The 18,563-nt window shown below is 38.3% G+C and overlaps 1 protein-coding gene across 1 annotated transcript in view; it reads left to right on the top strand.

Annotated features, from left to right (window-relative positions):
- The first annotated feature begins 969 nt into the window (after positions 1–969).
- Positions 970–18,563, top strand: part of ZC3H12B (zinc finger CCCH-type containing 12B) — a 468,310-nt gene continuing 450,716 nt past the window's right edge. The window contains exon 1 of the mRNA XM_045472211.1: positions 970–1,430. The gene's annotated coding sequence lies outside the window, so the exon portion shown is untranslated. The remainder of the gene's footprint in view (positions 1,431–18,563) is intronic.

Consider the following 18,563-nt stretch of genomic DNA (forward strand, 5'->3'; position numbering starts at 1 on the left):
AAGGACTGATTTGGGGCTAGGTGCCCAAAGGGGAGTGGAAAAGAACTAGAGCTAGAAAAATAGAGGCAAGATCTCAGGGGACCTTGAATACTAAGTTAGGGAGTTTATGCTTCAACCTTTATTATAGGCAACGAGATTAACTTAAAATAGCTCCAATTTTTACTGCTTATTCTGGTGCCAGAGTAAGTTGTGTATGTTAAATGCTTTACATGCAGTCTCTCATTTAATCCTCACAACTACTCTGTAGGTATTATAACAATCCCCATTTTACAGATGAGGAAACAGATTCAGAGAGGTTAAGCATCTTGGCTCTAGGAAACATAGATACCCGGTGTTGGGGCAGAAATTCAAAACTGGCTCTAACTCCAAAGCCCTTCTCTAAACCAGAGGGAAGTGAGAGTAGATTTATGTTTTACAAAGATCACTGTGATGGAAGTATGTGAACGGACTGTAGAAAGACAAGTCTAAAGGTGAGGAGACCAAAGACAATGCTGTTGCAGTGCTCTAGAACTGTTAGGCCCTATTAAGGTGGCTGTTCCTTAACCACCAGAGTTATGCAGATGAGTGACACGGTCGGAGAGGTTATTTAGACAATTCCTCTGGAATTCTTGTTAAGAATGGATTCGAGAAGGCAAGACTAAATAATAAGTTAGGAGGTCGTTTGACTGTCACTCTCAACCACCGAGATTCCTGTCGAGGAGTCGGGAAATTGTCGCACCCTAAGTCTTCTAGCCTCTTCCATTTGCAGAGCATCTGCACCTCTCCTCACCTCACCTTGACGTCGCTCTATCCAGTATCTAGGAAGTGCGCTCTAGGAAGTGGGATTTTACGTACTTTTTGTAGGTCGTGGACTGAGCCAGGACAGAAGCGCCAGCGGTGGCGGCAGTCGCCGGCGGGGGTGGGGCGCATGCGCGCGGTTGCTAGGCGACGGCAGCCTGGGCTCAGTTGCTCTAAAGGCGCTGGGGTTGTGTGTGTAGGCAGCGGCGCCAGAGGAGGAGGAGCACAAGGATGCAGCTGCGACCGCGGCCCGGAGAGGGAGCCGCCGCTGCTCTGTGGCCGCGGGGGCTGAGGGACGGGAATCAGGCCTGGGGGTCGGGTCTCTGAGGGGGCCGGGGGCGGTGGTCCCGCCTGAGCTCTGGCCTAGTATCCCAGGAAGGTACTGGCCGCTGGGCGAGGGCCTCTTCCCCAGTGCCTCCTCTGGCTCCTCCACGTCGATGGTGGTGAAGTTGGCGCCAGGGAGCGCAAGGCACCAGGCTGCCTCCTTTGCACCCAGCTCCTCCTGGGGCGCATCTCTGGCCCCGGCTCACGGACACCTGCGCCGCCATCTCCTCTCGCCCGCTGAGCCCACCCCTGGCGGCGGGCGGGGGAGGGGCTCCCTTGCAGGGGCTTTGTCCAGCAGGGCGACGACGGGGACCATAGGAGAGATAGGGGTGAGTAGTGGCACCGCACTCGCCAGGTGCTGGGACGCCTTTCTGGCCTCCGGGGCTCTGGGAGACGACCAACGCGCTGCTTTCTCCTGCAGAAGCTTCTAACGCCTCTCTTACATCTGCTCGCTGCTCCCTATTTCCTTCGAGGTAGTTTTCCTTCTAAAAATCACCACTCTCTGGTCTCAACCTCAGCATCCAGAAATGAGTGTCTTAGGCCTAGCTTTGCTTCCTAGGTGCTATAAATGCTTATAATTCTACGTACAATCACGCAGCTTGGTCTCTGATTCCGGGACAGACTTTCCCAATACCGTTCTCACCCCTTTTCCCTCGCTCTTGCTCTCCAAAAGCTCAGTCAGACCGGAGGCTTCTTAAGAGGCATTTCTCAGACTGCTGTCTCTCCATGCCTCAAAGCTTGAATGGCAGATGGCCTGGCCCCTTTTTAGTTTTCTTGATACTGCTGTGCTGACAGCTTCTGAAAGCCGCGTTCCTGGCTTCTGACTCCTGACGTATAAAGAGTTAGAAGTCAGTACTTACATTAAATAATAATAATAAAACTAGCAAACACACACACACCACTTGACTTCCAAAGTGGCATCAAATTTGAAGAGAAGTAGACAGTGACTGATAACAGGGAAACAGGTTTTATGAAATAACTACTCTTCATTCAGAATGACATAACTTCCTTTTTAGTAAATGTGATGAAACCTAAAATGTCCCTAGTAAAAGCAAGGATGTGTTATGATCTATCTGTTCTTCCTGGGCTTTCCTGCAATTGAGAATAGTTGCTTCCCAAAAACATGGCCATGAGGGACCTGAAGTGGTGTTTTGGACAGGATGATTAGATGACGATCTAAAGTTGTAAGGTGCTTTTTTAAAATTAGCAATATTATCTTTGAGTAGTGAAGTTATTTCTTTAAAAGCAAATGGCTGAAAAAAATCACAGTTCACACTTGACCCTTTCTAAAAGTGGAATGAATTTAGATCAACTAGTAATTTTGATTTTAAGGTACTTTCATGCACAATGAAAGATGGGTTCCTTGTTTTATTTGGCTCTCTTCCCTCCCTACCAGTTTTTAAGTTATTTCATGTTTCTTTTATTAAAAAAAAGAAGAAAGAATTAAAAAAAGAAGTGCAGTATTAAAAAAACAAAATTCAGTTTTGGGCAAATGCTTTTAGGCTAAAAGATTTTGAAAAGGATATACATGCCATTTGTGATTAAATAACTTTAGCTAGGGAATCAGTCAAGACTTGATAGTTTTAGGTAAAATGTAGCTTTCATGTTGTTTGAGGTTCTTTGGATATGGTTTAAAGCACAGTATAATTCTAGTATCACTACAAAGTAATCTTGGGGCTCAGGGAGTATTTTATGTTGTTGTTGTTGTTGTTGTTGTTGGTGGTGGTGGTGGTGGTGGTGGTGGTGGTGAATTGTCAATTGTCATGCTTCTAGTTGCTAGATTCCAAAGTTAGAGATGTTATGTTTTGGAAAAGCTCTTGATCAAGTCAAGTCTGAACTATGAAATAAAATGTACTATGTGGATACTTGCTGTTCATTTCACACACTTTTAGAACCAAGCAGTAATTTGGATCCAATTTAGAATTTGATTTTAGTGAATATGGTTATAATGCTGCCACATACTCAAGAGCATTTACCTAGAGTGTCATAAACACATTATAAGATAATATTAATAGTTAATTTTACAAGTACAACAAAGCACTTAGCCAGTGAACTCTGGAAAGAATTAGGTATTTTTTTTTAATTAATTGATTTTCAACATGTTTTCTTTTTCCCTAGCTTCACTGAGTGTCCATTACTATACTAGTTACTGTGGAGAATAGTAGAGTAATAGGCCCCAGGAGAAAAGTTGCTTACCTGTTGTTGAAAGAAACAAATATGTATGTGGTCATGGTCAACAGTTGGAACACACTGTAGTACAGAATAAGAAATAAAATAATTATAGGGTAAAATAAGAGCTTTGGAGGCTGGCATTTGTCTAAGAAGGCTTTATAGAGAAAGTCAAACTTTATTTGATTCTTTATAGAATTATAGATTTTGTTGGAAGGTGGCAGAGTCAGCATAGAATGAACTGAGGCACTTGATTTTCTAATCTTCCTAAATATTCCTCTCATGGATAAGCCTAAAGGGCACTATCAGTGGCAATTAACTCCTTTGTAGTGGGCATAGTGTTTAATGATAAATTATATATTAAATCAATAAATTAATATTAAATAATTTGTCAAATGTTCATTATAGAAGTCAGACTTCAAATAAACATTCTATTTCTTTGGGCAAGTGAAAATTTTTTCTAAGCAGATATAGATAGAGTGTTAAGTTCACATATTATCACCTGTATGTTTTCACTATCTCCTAAAGCAGTTATAATCTAACTATTTTTATAAGACTTATATTATTATTACAACTTTAGATTAATAGTATTTTCCAAAGACTATTTCTTAATTAGGTAAATTGGGAAATTCTATAAGCAACATTAATTTTGGTCTATGAAGTATATGATAGCTTAGTTTTTAGTACTGCTAACTAGTATTGCTATTTCTATTATTTTCTGAAAACAAAGGGAGATATGCCAGAGTCCTACAAATTGATATCTGTCAAAGTTCTAATATAATGCTACTAATAGCATTGTGTTAATAATTGTGTTAATAATTGGCAACTAGCCTCAGTGTTTAAACTGGAATTACAAACCTTTATAAAACTTATTTTAGTGCTTTTCTAACAACTTTCTACTGTGTTGAGAATTAGTTACATGAGTTCTTGGTTTTAGTCAACCACTGTAAGTTGCTGTTTGTATATAGAAAAATAACAATAAGAAAGTGTGCTATAATTATTATGTCAAAAGAGAGTATGCCCCCCAACAGAAAGCCAAAGAATTTTTGAGTTAATTTACAGATTTATCCTAGGGAACAATATTCCAAAACTTGAAAAATGTTTGAGACTTCTATATACCACCTTATACCTTTCATGTAGTATCTTTGCTGCTAGCAATAGTCTTCTTTGATTATAGTTATTACTAATGAATGTTAATTCACAGTAGATAATAGTTTTGACAAATATAATTGTTGTTTTGAGCATCCTCTGCTTAGAATGTCAGCTATTAGCTAAATAAATAAATTATTTGAGAACAGAATAGTCCGCACAGACATACCAAATGAATATTGGATCACTGGAAATTAACTAGTTGATTAGTCTCCTTTGCTAAGCAAGTGTTGCTCATTTCTGTCCTTAGTTGATTAGGTTGGTATCGATAGGGTAATTTTTTGGAAAGAAAACTGGTGAATTTAAATGTTGGGGAAACTGCTGCGAAAATTAAAATTAGTTTGTGTGTCGTGTTCTTCTATGTACTATGATGATTTAAGGCAGGTAAACATCTTAGGTAAACTGCTAAATCTCAGTGGTGGCTGCATGTGAAATAGGGTAAAGAATTGTCAGTTTCTATTACTATATACTAGAAATCTCTCAATATATGTGTCATATTTGAGTCTGGAGGTAGAGCAGCATTACACTGAGTACCAAAGATGTATCCATTAGTTATAATTTTCTTTAAATATGTAGTTTTAAAAGTGTCATATTTTTTCAAATATTTTTTCAATATTTATTTTTGAAAGAGAGTGCAAGCAAGGGAGGGGCAGAGGGCGAGGGAGACACAGAATCTGAAGCAGGCTCCAGGCTCTGAGCTGTCAGCACAGAGCCTGACACAGGGCTCAAACCCATGCATGGTGAGAACATGACCTGAGCCGAAGTCGGATGCCTAACTGAGCCACCCAGGCACCCCTTTTTCATATTTTTTAATGTTTATTTATTTTTCAGAGAGAGAGAGAGAGAGAGAGAGAGAGAGAGAGAGCATGAGTGGGGGAGGAGCAGAGAGAGAGGGGGAGACACAGAATCTGAAGCAGGCTCCAGGCTTGGAGCTGTCAGCACAGAGCCTGATGCAGGGCTCAAACTCACGAACCTGGAGATCATGACCTAAGCCGAAGTTGGATGCTTAACCAACTGAGCCACCCAGGCACCCCAAAAGTGTTATTATATTCTTAAGTATGATATTTATTATGTCAATGGATTGAAAAATTTCCCAGATGAGCACATCTCTAGATTTTATCATGGAAGCTTATGGGAATCTTTTCCACAAAGTGAAAAATACTAACAGCCAATTCAATGCAGAAAGAAAAGTGGAGAGTAGAATTCTTTCTTAAAGAATGGTACCTACAAACAAAATAAAACAAAACATTCATATATAAGTTCTAAAGTAATATTCACAAGAACTTACACACAATTATTGTTTTCTTAATATCACATCTTATATTAAAAATTGTTAACTGTCTTTGGACTGTTGGCACCCAAAAGTTCCCCTGTGGTCTGATTCATTCCTTTTTTCTTAATAACAAATGCATCTCAGGTATTTGATGGTGAGATTTCATTACTGAAATGCAAACTTTTTGTAGTAGCTTTTAAAATGCGATATATATTAACTGAAAACCTGAAGTTGAATTTTGAAATGATTCATAATGAGGAAAATGGATATTTTTAAACAGTCTTCACTAAAGCTATTGTACATTAAGTTGTTAGTATCTCCATAACCTTTCAAATCCCTAAATTATATAGTTGGCTCATTATGTTCACTTTCTGTACCTCATTTCCACTTTTCCTAACAAATATGGATATTGGTTTGTTCTCACTGGTACTTTTGAGCTACTTCTGTGACCCCCTAAATGAATTTTACAAAATACATTTATATTATTAAAAAAGTTATTTAAGAGGAGCACCTGGGTGACTCAGTCAGTTGAGCATCCAACTTCAGCTCAGGTCAAGATCTTGCGGTCTGTGAGTTCAAGCCCCACATCAGGTTTGTCGCTATCAGCACAGAGCCTGCTCCAGATCCTCTGTCCACCCCCTCTCTGCCCCTCCCGTGCTTGTGCTCTCTTAAAATAATATAGGCAATTTTTTTTAATTACTAGATTCAAAAATAATTGCTGTTTTTCTTTCAAATTGAAAATCAGTTGATAGGTGTGACATAAGTAGTAAGTTTAATTCCAGAGATCATATATAAGCCATTCTTATTACTTATTAGTTGCTCCTTGACCTTTGATGGGCATTTAATTGTTCTTGTTGAGTTTAATTTCTAAATGTGCACACAGGTCCTTATATTCCTTTTCTCTTCCTGTGTACTTTCAAGGCTATAATTACTGACCAGGTGTTTTTGCTTATTATCAATAGACTTAATTATCATGGATTGTACTGGTTTTGCTGCCAAATTAGTTTAGATACCTGTGATTCCATAGAAGAAGAGGAAAAGTAGGGGTATAAGAAAAATGGATGTTAGATTTACATATTTAATTTTTTTCTTAATTTGCAATAATAGGTAGGATAGGTATAAAATTCAGTAGGATAGGTATAAAATTGTTGAAGTTTTGAGGCACCTGGGTGGCTTAGTTGGTTAAGTGTCTGACTCTAGATTTTGGTTTAGGTCATGATCTCACAGTTTGTGAATTTGAGCCCCACATTGCCTCTGCTATGGCAGTGTGGAGCCTGCTTAGGATTCTCTCTCTCTCTCTCTCTCTCTCTCTCTCTCTCCCTCCCTCCCTCCCTCCCTCCCTCTCCCTCCCTCTCTGCCCCTCCTCAGCTCACCCTCTCTCTCAAAGTAAATAAAAATAAACGTAAAAAATGGTTGAAGTTTGTATTTTAGAATATTTTTTATGTACTGCAGTTTTTATGACTTCCTTGTATATGTTGTGACCAGAACTAGGTTAACAAAGTATAAAAAAAATAACTCTTAAGGATCTTGCTTTAATAAATATATGAGAATGATTTTTAGTTAGTATATCTATGAATTATATGTAAAGAAATATTTCTAAGGTATTAAAATGTGCCTGGAAGCACGTATTTTCTCTACTATCTTGTTTACACTATTAATTTGCTTAGCAAACTCTTTGTTAATAAGTAATACTAAGGTCAATTTAATCTCAGCCCGTTTGAAATATCTCAAATTTTAGATCAGTGGGGTCCAAATGATAGTACAACAAAATTTCCTTAATTCAGGCTCGACTAATCAAAATTTGTTACAGCCTGGATATAATAATTATGCTAAAAAATATATTGCTGTAGAGTGCCAAACCCATGCTGGTGTTCTCCATGGGAGAAGCAGGCAGAGCCCTACCAGAGGTTAGGAAATGTCAGAGCTTCTTTGCTGGCTGTGAAAGTGTTGCCAGGTGAACTGGGGAGACCCCAGGCCCTGAGGCCTTGATCTAGCCTGTTCTAAAGATGGTGCCAAAGGCTCTTGGTCTTGTCAGGAGAAAGATTTCAAGGACAGACACAACATAGTGGATGATGGACACAGGTGGGAAAGTTTATTAAAGGAAAAGTGCACTCTCAATATGTGAGAGTGGGTGAGCTCGAGAGAGGATGAGAACTGCAACTTGAGGTTTAGGTTTCCATCTTTTCTGCAGTTGTTAACAAGGTAGTGGAATATTCATTACTTGGGGAGGGGATTTTTCTTGGAAGCAGGGTTTCAGGGCTTTTCTTATTTGGTTAGGAGTGGGTCTACTTGTCAGCCATCTTGGGCCTGTCTGGTTTAATCCAGCTTCTTGTGGCTTTGTTTTGGAGTGCTGCCAGAATAGTCCTCTGACTTTCCAGATAGCTGGCCATGGCTTCCTCTTTGCTGGCCTCCAGGCCTTCTGTTTGAACCTAATCGTCGCTAACAAAAGCAGTTTGAATTATTTTTATTGAATTAAAATGAGTGAATTAAGGTAGGAACCACTAAATTTTATGTATTTAAAAATGTCTCTTGGGGTGCCTGGGTGGCTGCCAGTTGGTTGAGAAGCCTACTCTTCATTTCAGCTCAGGTCGTGATCCCAGGGTTGTGGGATCAAGCCCCACATAAGGCTCTGTGTTGACCATGGAGCCTGCTTAATATTCATTCTCTCTCTCTCTCTCTCTCTCCCTCTCTCCCTCTCTCCCTCTCTCTCTCTCCCTTTGCCTCTGTCCCCCCAAAATAAAAAAAAGAAAAAACACTGTCTACTAAGTGCTGTGTTGAGCATATGAGGATTTGTTTATTAATTACATTGGGCTGTTGACAAGAAAAGAGTTTGAACATCAGTTAATAGTGTAAGCAAAATTGGGACAATAGTTATGATGAACTGCTCTCAGATGTTTTAAAAACTATAGTAGCAATATTATTTGCATATAAATTCTGTGCACTTAAATTCTTATCATTTCTTCACAGTAAGAAAGTGAAGTAAGTGTGCATTTAAAGTTACACTCAGTAGTCTTAATATGTTAATGGTGTTCCAACAGCTCTGAAAGTAGTAAAACTTTAGGACCTCCTTTTCTCTAGTTTTGAATTAATAATCATATAATGCATGCATGCATATTGATATAGCTTTGTTCCATTTATGTGATGATACAAAAAGTTGTAAAAACCAGCATTACTGATATCATGGGATGAAATTCTTCTAACAAGAAACCAAAATAAATGTGAAAGTTAACCAACAGAGCACAACTACACCTAATGATAGGGTTGCTAGAGGCTTGTTATTTACTACTGATGGTCTTTGGGGAGGGGAAAAACTAGTTCTTTGTTTCATGCCTTTTATAGTAATGATAATTTGCCTCTACTGTGCAACTCATTGCTCTCCACTGATAGATTTTAGGAGTAAGAGCAAAGGAAGCAATAACACAGAGGTTATTAGATCAACTTGAATAAAAATTTAGCTCCCTGGAATTTTTAACTAATTAGAACTCTCCATCTCCCACCCTCTTTGCTATTATAGATGAGAGGAAAAGAGACTATTTATGTAACACTTTTCTCATAGCTAAACGTACAATGCAAAATAGGAATTAGTGAACTCTAATTCTTAGTCTTTGCTAACAGAGGGGAGCTGAAACTTAGAAAATATTTAAAATCAATTGATTTAGGAAGGAAATTTTTATGTTTGCATTTGAATATGAATGTTTCTAATCTAGGTAGTCCCAGAGACTCAGTTAACTAAAGGCTATTGAATGAAATATCTTGCTTAATGAATTTTCTAATTAATGATTAATCTAAGTATGCAATGAAACTGAGGCAAGGATGCTTTGCATAAGATGTCTCGAACTTTGTGTACAGTTTTTTGTTGTTGTTGACCACTGACCCAATTGTGTCTGTCTTAATTAAGTTTTTTTTTTGTTGCAAATAATAAAGGTCTAATTCAAACTAAATGAGAACAAAACAGGATTTTATATTAAAGATATGAGCGATTCTCGAGGAACCCAAGGGCAGAAAGTATAATCCAGGCACATGAGAAAGTGTAACTAGGAATGAGAAGCTGTCAATGGCTAAGGGAGCTTTCCTCTTTCTTTCTCTCCTCCTTTCCCATCCCTGGGGCCTTTGGGTCTCTTGTTTTTCTTTGTTCCTTTCTACCCAAGAGCTCCCAAGTTTTACATTCTAAATTCAGGCAACCAGCAAAGACTGCATTTCTGAATCCCCAATTTCCAATTCTGATTGACCCAGTTTGGACCAGATGTCAGCCCAGGATTTGATTATCTATGGCTGGGTTCGAAAGATCATGTGGTATAAATATGGTTATTAGGCCCCAAACCTAAGTGAGGGGACATAAAGTTCTTACAGAAAGGGAGGTGGTGGGATGAAAAGAACATCAAATGCTGTCCGCCATTAAGTATAATCAGAAATAGAGCACGTTTGCCTGTGCCTCTCTGCTTATCTTCATGCATTAAACAAGAATGAAGGTCAGATAGCATATTATCTAGTCTTATATTAAGAACTATCAACCTAAGGCCCAGAGATATTTTAAAAATTATTGAGGGTCACATGAAAAACTGTTACTGGAATCCTAACCTTGTGGTTTCTAGTCTTCCTAACTGCTAATAACCAAGTAAGCAGAATATCTAATAAAATGTTAACATACTTTAAAAGAGATCTCATAAAATATAAAGTAATCTTGATGAATATTTTTGCCTAAGCAAAGTAAATATAGAGGAAAAGCAACATCATTTTCCCATGTTATTACAATGAAGCAGAGGTCTGTGGATAATGGCCATTATTTTCAAAAGTAAATTTAAAAAAAAAATTTTTTTTATGTTTATTTATTTTTGAGACAGAGAGAGGCAGAGCATGAACGGGGGAGGGGCAGAGAGAGAGGGGCTCCAGGCTCCAGGCTCCAGGCTCCGAGCCATCAGCCCAGAGCCCCACGTGGGGCTCGAACTCACGGACAGCGAGATCGTGACCTGAGCTGAAGTTGGACGCTCAACCGACTGAACCACCCAGGCGCCCCTCAAAAGTAAATTTTTAAAAGAATATAAAAACATAAAAACAGAGGGTGATTTTGAAGAACAAATAATTGGTCTATATGACTTAATGTTGCTAGGCTTAAAGAAGGAGTCATGTAAATATGATATTTTGGCTACTGGGACACACAGATTATAAACTGAATCTGTTTTCCCCTTTTGACCTGTGCATTCATTCAGTTTTTATTTATTGAATGTCTGCTATGTGCTGAGCCCTATTTTAGGCACTGAGGATACAGTGATGAACAGAACAAAGTTCCTGCACTCAGGGAGTTTGCATTGTAGAGACCAATGCAGGCAATGAACAACAAAATAGTAAAGAACATATAATGTCAAATAGTGATAAGGGCTATAAGTCTAATAAACCAAGATAATGGGATAAAGAATTATAAGTGGTGCTACTTTAGGTAACAGTGGTCAAGGAAGGTGTCTCTGATGAGGTGACATTGAACAGAGATTGGAATGAAACAAGGGAACAGGGTATCTGAATATCCAGTAGAAGAGTATTTGAGGCAGAGAGAATAGCAAATGTAAAGGCCTTGAGGTGGGAATCTGCTTGGCCTATTTATGAAACAATAAGGAGGCCAATTTATAGAGCAAGGGAGACAGTGGTAGAAAATGTCAGAGATGTATTCAGAAACCAAATCATTTAGGCCTTTTAGGACAAAATAGGAGTTTTGGATTTTACTCTTTGTATTGCAAAGGCATTGGGAGGTTTGGAGAATAAGAACTTGATTTGATTTATATGTAGAGAATATTCTGGCTGTTGTGTGGAGAATAAACTTCAAGAGGAAAAGAGAAGAAGCAGGGAGACCAGGTAAGAGAACGTTATAGTAACCCAGGCAAGAAAATGCTTGAGTTAAGGTGGTAGTAGTGAGGGAAGTAAAAAGTAGTTATATTCTGAAGGCACACATACACGTACATAAATACATATGTATGATTTTTGAAATAATTTTAGATTCATAGGAAGTTGCAATAAATGTACAGAGAGAGCCTGTATAACTTTCACCTGGCTTCCCTCAATGTTATGGTACATAACTATAGTACAATATCAAAACCCAGAAAATTGACATTGATCTTACTTAGATTTCCCACTTATATAAATAGTTATGTATGTATGTGTATATCTACTTTGATGTAATCACCACCACATCAAGATACTTCACTGTACCATCACAAGGCTCTCTCATTCTATTTATAAAGCCATACTCACCTCCTTTGTCCTCTTCCCTTACCTCTTACCTCTAATCTGTTCTCTGTCTCTATAATTATGTTATTTCATGAATGTTGTGTAATGTTCCTCTTTATCCCTTGTAATTTTCTTTGCTCTGAAATGTACTTTATGGGAAAGTGATTTTTTTCCTCCAAAGTTTTATTTAAATTCTAGTTAGTTAGCATATAGTGTAATATTCATTTCAAGAGTAGAATTTAGTGATTCATCACTTACATATAATACCCAGTGCTCATCATAACAAGTGCCCTCCTTAGTACCCATTCCTCATTCCCCACTGACCTCCCTCCATCAATCCTCAGTTTGTTCTTTATAGTTAAGAGTCTCTTATGGTTTGCTTCTCTCTCTCTCTTTTTTATGGGAAAGTAATTTATTTATTTATTTATTTTTCAATATATGAAGTTTATTGTCAAATTGGTTTCCATACAACACCCAGTGCTCATCCCAAAAGGTGCCCTCCTCAATACCCATCACCCACCCTCCCCTCCCTCCCACCCCCATCAACCCTCAGTTTGTTCTCAGTTTTAAGAGTCTCTTATGCTTTGGCTCTCTTCCACTCTAACCTCTTTTTTTTTTCTTCCCCTCCCCCATGGGTTTCTGTTAAGTTTCTCAGGATCCACATAAGAGTGAAAACATATGGTATCTGTCTTTCTCTGTATGGCTTATTTCACTTAGCATAACACTCTCCAGTTCCATCCATGTTGCTACAAAGGGCCATATTTCATTCTTTCTCATTGCCACGTAGTACTCCATTGTGTATATAAACCACAATTTTTTTTATCCATTCATCAGTTGATGGACATTTAGGCTCTTTCCATAATTTGGCTATTGTTGAGAGTGCTGCTATAAACATTGGGGTACAAGTGCCCCTATGCATCAGTACTCCTGTATCCCTTGGGTAAATTCCTAGCAGTGCTATTGCTGGGTCATAGGGTAGGTCTATTTTTAATTTTCTGAGGAACCTCCACACTGTTTTCCAGAGTGGCTGCACCAATTTGCATTCCCACCAACAGTGCAAGAGGGTTCCCGTTTCTCCACATCCTCTCCAGCATCTATAGTCTCCTGATTTGTTCATTTTGGCCACTTTGACTGGCATGAGGTGATATCTGAGTGTAGTTTTGATTTGTATTTCCCTGATGAGGAGCGACGTTGAACATCTTTTCATGTGCCTGTTGACCATCCGGATATCTTCTTTAGAGAAGTGTCTATTTATGTTTTCTGCCCATTTCTTCACTGGGTTATTTTTTTTGGGGGGTGTGGAGTTTGGTGAGCTCTTTATAGATTTTGGATACTAGCCCTTTGTCCGATATGTCATTTGCAAATATCTTTGTGGGAAATTAATTTTTAAAAAATCTATGTATATCTATGTACATCTTTTTTTTTTTCCCTATCCATTTGCTTTTAGTCTACACATGTCTTTATGTTTGAAGTAAATTTCTTGTAGACAGCATATACTGGACCATATGGGTTTTATCGACCATGCCAATCTCTGTCTTTTAATTGGTGGATTTGGACTATTTACATATTAGAATAATTATTGATATGTTAGGGCTGTCTTCCAAATTTTTAAAAGTTTTTTTTTAAGTTTATTTATTTATTTTTGAGAGAGAGAAAGAGAGAGAAGCAGAGAGAGAGGGAGACAGAAAATCCCAAGCAGGCTCCGCTCAGTCAGCACAGAGCCTGATGCAGGGCTCTAACTCATGAGTTGTGAGATCATGACCTGAGCCGAAACCAAGAGTTGGTTGTTAAAGCGACTGAGCCACCCAGGCACCCCTCCAATTTTTTTTTTTATTGTGGTAAAAACATATGAAACCTACCTTTTTTTTAAATTTATTTTTGAGCGAGAGAGCTCTAGTGGGGGAGGGGAAGAGAGAGAGGGTGACTGAGAATCAGAAGCAGGCTCTGTGCTGACATCAGCAAACCTGGTGCAGGGCACCAACTTATGAACCCTGAGATCATAATCTGAGCTGAAGTCAGACGCAGAAACAACTGAGCCACCCAGGTGCCCTGAGACCTACCTTCTTAACATAAATTTAAGTGTTCAGTAGAGTGTTGTTCCACGAGAGTTCTCCAGAACTTTTTCATCTTGTGTGACAAACTCTATACCCATTGAATAGTAATTCCCCATTTCTCTCGCCCCAAACCTTTGGCAAATACTATTCAACTTTCTGTTTCTATAAGCCTGACTACTTTAGATATCTCATATAAGGGAGTTATTCAGTATTTGTCCTTCTGTGACTGACTCCTTTCACTTAATGTAATGTCCTCAAGGTATATATGTTGTTGTGCATGTAATAGCATTTCCTTCTTTTTTAAGGCTGAATGATATACAATTGCATATTTCTATCACATTGTCTTTATCCACTCATCTGTCAATGGACATTTAGGTTGTTTCCACACTTTATCTATTGTAAATAATGCTGCAGTGAACGTGGGAGTGCAAATATTTCTTGGATATCCTATTTTCAATACTTTTGGATAAATACCCAGAAGTGAGGTTGTTGGATCATGTGGTAGTTTATTTTTTTATTTTTTGGGGGGCTCTAAATACTCTTTTTTCCCCCAAGTTTTTTATAATGATTTTTTAATGTTTATTTTTAATTTTTTAACAGAGAGAAATCAGGGGAGGGGCAGGGAAAGAGGAGAGAGAGAATCCCAAGCAGGCTCTCTGCTGTCAGCAGAGCCCATGTGGGGATTCAATACCAGGAACTGTGAAATCACGACCTGAGCCGAAATTAAGAGTCAGACGCTCAACCAACTGAGTCACCCAGGCACCTGCCCCAAGTTTTTATTTAAGTTCCAGTTACTTAACATACATTGTAATAATAGTTTCAGGTTTAGAATTTAGTGATTCAGCACTTACGTACAACACCAGGTGCTCATCACAAGTGCCCTCCTTAATTCCCATCACCTATTAACCCATCCACCACCCACTTCCCCTCCAGTAACCCTCAGTTTGTTCTCTATAGTTAAGAGTCTGTTTCCTGGTTTGTCTCTCTTATTTTCCCCCATGTTCATCTGTTTTGTTTATTTTTTTTTAAGTTTATTTATTTTGAGAGAGAGAGAGACAGAGAGCAGGGCAGTGGCAGAGAGAGAGGGAGAGAGAAAATCTCAAGCAGGCTCCTTGCTGTCAGCCCAGAGCCCAATGCTAGGCTCCCTGTCAAGAACAAAGAGAGCTGAATCAAGAGTTGGCCACTTAGCCTACTGAGCCACATGGGCGCCCCCATCTGTTTTGTTTCTTAAATTCCAAATATGAGTGAAATCATATGGTATTTATGTTTCACTGACTGAATTATTTCACTTGGCATAATACTCTCTAGCTCCATCCATGTCATTGCAAAATGCAAGATTTCATTCTATTTTATGGCTGAGTAATATTCCATTGTATATAAATACCACATCTTTAAAAAATTAATTTATTTAAATTCAAGTTAGTTAACATGCAGTGTAGCATTGGTTTTAGTAGAGCCCAGTGATTTACCACTTACATATAACATCCAGTGCTCATCCCAACAAGTACCCTCTTTAATGCCCATCACCCATTCAGCCCATCTCCCCACCTACCTCCCATCCAGCAACTCTCACTTTGTTCTCTGTATTTAAGAGTCTCTTATGGTTTGCCTCCCTTGCTGTTTTTATCTTCGTTTTCCTTCCCTTCCCCTTCTTCATCTGTTCTGTTTCTTAAGTTCCACATATGAGTGAAATGACTTACTCATTTCACTTAGCATAATAACCTCTAGTTCCATCCACGTTGTTGCAGATGTCACTATTTCTTTCTTTCTGATCACCAGGTAATATTCCATTGTGTGTGTGTGTGTGTGTGTGTGTGTGTGTGTGTGTATGTGTGTGTGTGTGTGTGTGTGTATATATATATATATATATATATATATATATATATATATATATTTATCCATTCATCAATCGATGGACATTTGGACTCTTTTCATAAATTGGTTATTGTTGATAGTTATCCTATAAACATAGGGGTGGATATGCCCCTTTAAATGAGCATTTTTGTATCCTTTAGCTAAATACCCAGTAGTGCAATTGCAGGAACCTCCATACTGTTTTCTAGAGTGTCTGCACCAGTTTGCATTCCCACCAACAGTGCAAAAGGGTTCCCCTTTCTCTGCATCCTCTCCAATATCTGTTGTTACTGAAGTTGTTAATTTTAGCCATTCTGACCGGTGTGAGGTGATATCTCATTGTGGTATTTCTCTAATGATGAGCAGTGTTGAGCATCTCTTTTTTATGTGTCTGTTAGCCATCCGGACGTCTTCTTTGCTAAAGTGTCTGTTGATGTCTTCTGCCCATTTCTTCATGGATTATTTATTTTTGGGGTGCTGAATTTGGTAAGTTCTTTACACATTTTTGATGCTAATCCTTTATTTGATATGTCATTTGCAAATATCTTCTCCCATTCCATTGGTTGCCTTTTAGTTTTTCTGATTGTTTTCTTTGCTGTGCAGAACCTTTTTATCTTGATGAGGTCCCAATAGTTTGTTTTTGCTTTTATTTTCCTTGCCTCTGGAGACATGGCAAGTAAGAAGTTGCTGCAGCCAAGGTCAAAGAGGTTGCTGCCTGTATTCTCCCGTAGGATTTTGATGGTTTCCTGTCTCACATTTAGGTCTTTCATTCATTTTGACTTTATTTTTGTGTATGGTGTAAGAGCATGGTCCAATTTCATTCTTCTGCATGTTGCTGTCCAGTTTTCCCAGCACCATTTGCTGAAGAGACTGTCTTTTTATCCATTGGACATTCTCTCCTGCTTTGTCGAAGATTAGTTTGCCATACATTTGAAGGTAAATTTCTGGGTTCTCAATTCTGTTCCATGAATCTATGGGTCTGTTTTTGTTCCAGTACCGTACTGTCTTGATGATTACACCTTTGTAATACAGTTTAAAGTCTGGAATTATATGCTTCCAGCATTGGTTTTCTTTTTCAACATTACTTTGGCATGGAAAACCCAAAAGACTCCACCAAAAAAACTGCTAGAACTGATATGTGAATTCAGCAAAGTTACAAGACATAAACTCAATGTACACAAATTGGTTGCATTTCTGTACACCAATAATGAATCAGCCAAAAGAGAAATAAATGAATCAGCCAAAAGAGAAATAAATGAATCAACCCCATTTACAAATGCACCAAAACCATAAAATACCTAGAAATAAACCTATCCAAAGAGGTTGGGGGCGCCTGGGTGACGCAGTCGGTTAAGCGTCCGACTTCAGCCAGGTCACGATCTCGCGGTCCGGGAGTTCGAGCCCCGCGTCAGGCTCTGGGCTCATGGCTCAGAGCCTGGAGCCTGTTTCCGATTCTGTGTCTCCCTCTCTCTCTGCCCCTCCCCCGTTCATGCTCTGTCTCTCTCTGTCCCAAAAATAAATAAACGTTGAAAAAAAAAAAGAGGTTATATCTGCATGCTGAAGACTATAGAAAGCTTATGAAAGAGATTGAAGAAGATACTAAGAAATGGAGAATAATTCCATTCTCATGATTGGAAGAATAAATATTGTTAATTGTTTATACTACTGAAAGCAATCTACACATTTAATTCAATCTCTCTCAAAATACCACCAGCATTTTTTTTCCAGAGCTAGAACAAATAATCCTAAAATTTATATGGAAACTTTTAAAAAATTTAAATATTAGTTAACATACAGTGCAATATTGGTTTTCAGAGTAGAATTCAGTGACTCATCACCTACATCCAACATCCAGTGCTCATCACCCATGTAGCCCATCTCCCACCCACTTCCCTCCATCGACCCATAGTTAAGAGTCTCTTAGCTTTGTTTCCCTCTCTTCTTCCCTCCCCTTTTCATATATCTACCTGTTTTTTTTCTTAAATTCCACATATGAGTGAAATTATATGGTATTTGTCTGTCTCTGGCTTATTTTGCTTAGCATAGTATGTTATAGCTCCATCCACATTGTTGCAAATGACAAGATTTCGTTCTTTTTGATGGCAGAATAATATTTCATATTATTCCATATCCATATATATATATATATACACATATATATGTATACATATATATGTATACATATATATATCCATATATATATATCCATATATCTATATCTATCTCTCTATATCTATGTATCTATATATATATCACACCTTCTTTATCCATTCATCAGTTAATGGACATTTGGGCTCTTTCCATAATTTGCCTATTGTTGATAATGCTGCTGTAAACATTAGGGTGCATGTATTCCTTTGAATCAGTATTTTTGTATCCTTGGGGTAAATACCTAGTAGTGCATTTCCTGGATCATAGGGTAGTTTGATTTGATTTTTAACTTTTTGAGGAACTTACATACTCTTTTCCAGAGTGGCTGCACCAGTTTGCATTCCCATCAAGAGTGTAAAAGGATTCCCTTTTCTCTTCATCCTTGCCAACACCTGTTATTTCCTGTGTTGTTAATTTTAATCATTCTGACAGGTGTGAAGTTGTATCTTATAATGGTTTTCATTTGAATGTGTCTGTTTCATTTTCTTTTTATGTGTCTGTTAACCATCTGTATGTCTTCTTTGGAAAAATATCTATTCATGACTGCTGCCAATTTTTTATCTGGGTTGTTTGTTTTTTAGTGTCACAGGGTAGTT

The sequence above is a fragment of the Leopardus geoffroyi genome, chromosome X, assembly GCF_018350155.1.
Source record: "Leopardus geoffroyi isolate Oge1 chromosome X, O.geoffroyi_Oge1_pat1.0, whole genome shotgun sequence".
Taxonomy (NCBI): Eukaryota; Metazoa; Chordata; class Mammalia; order Carnivora; family Felidae; genus Leopardus; species Leopardus geoffroyi.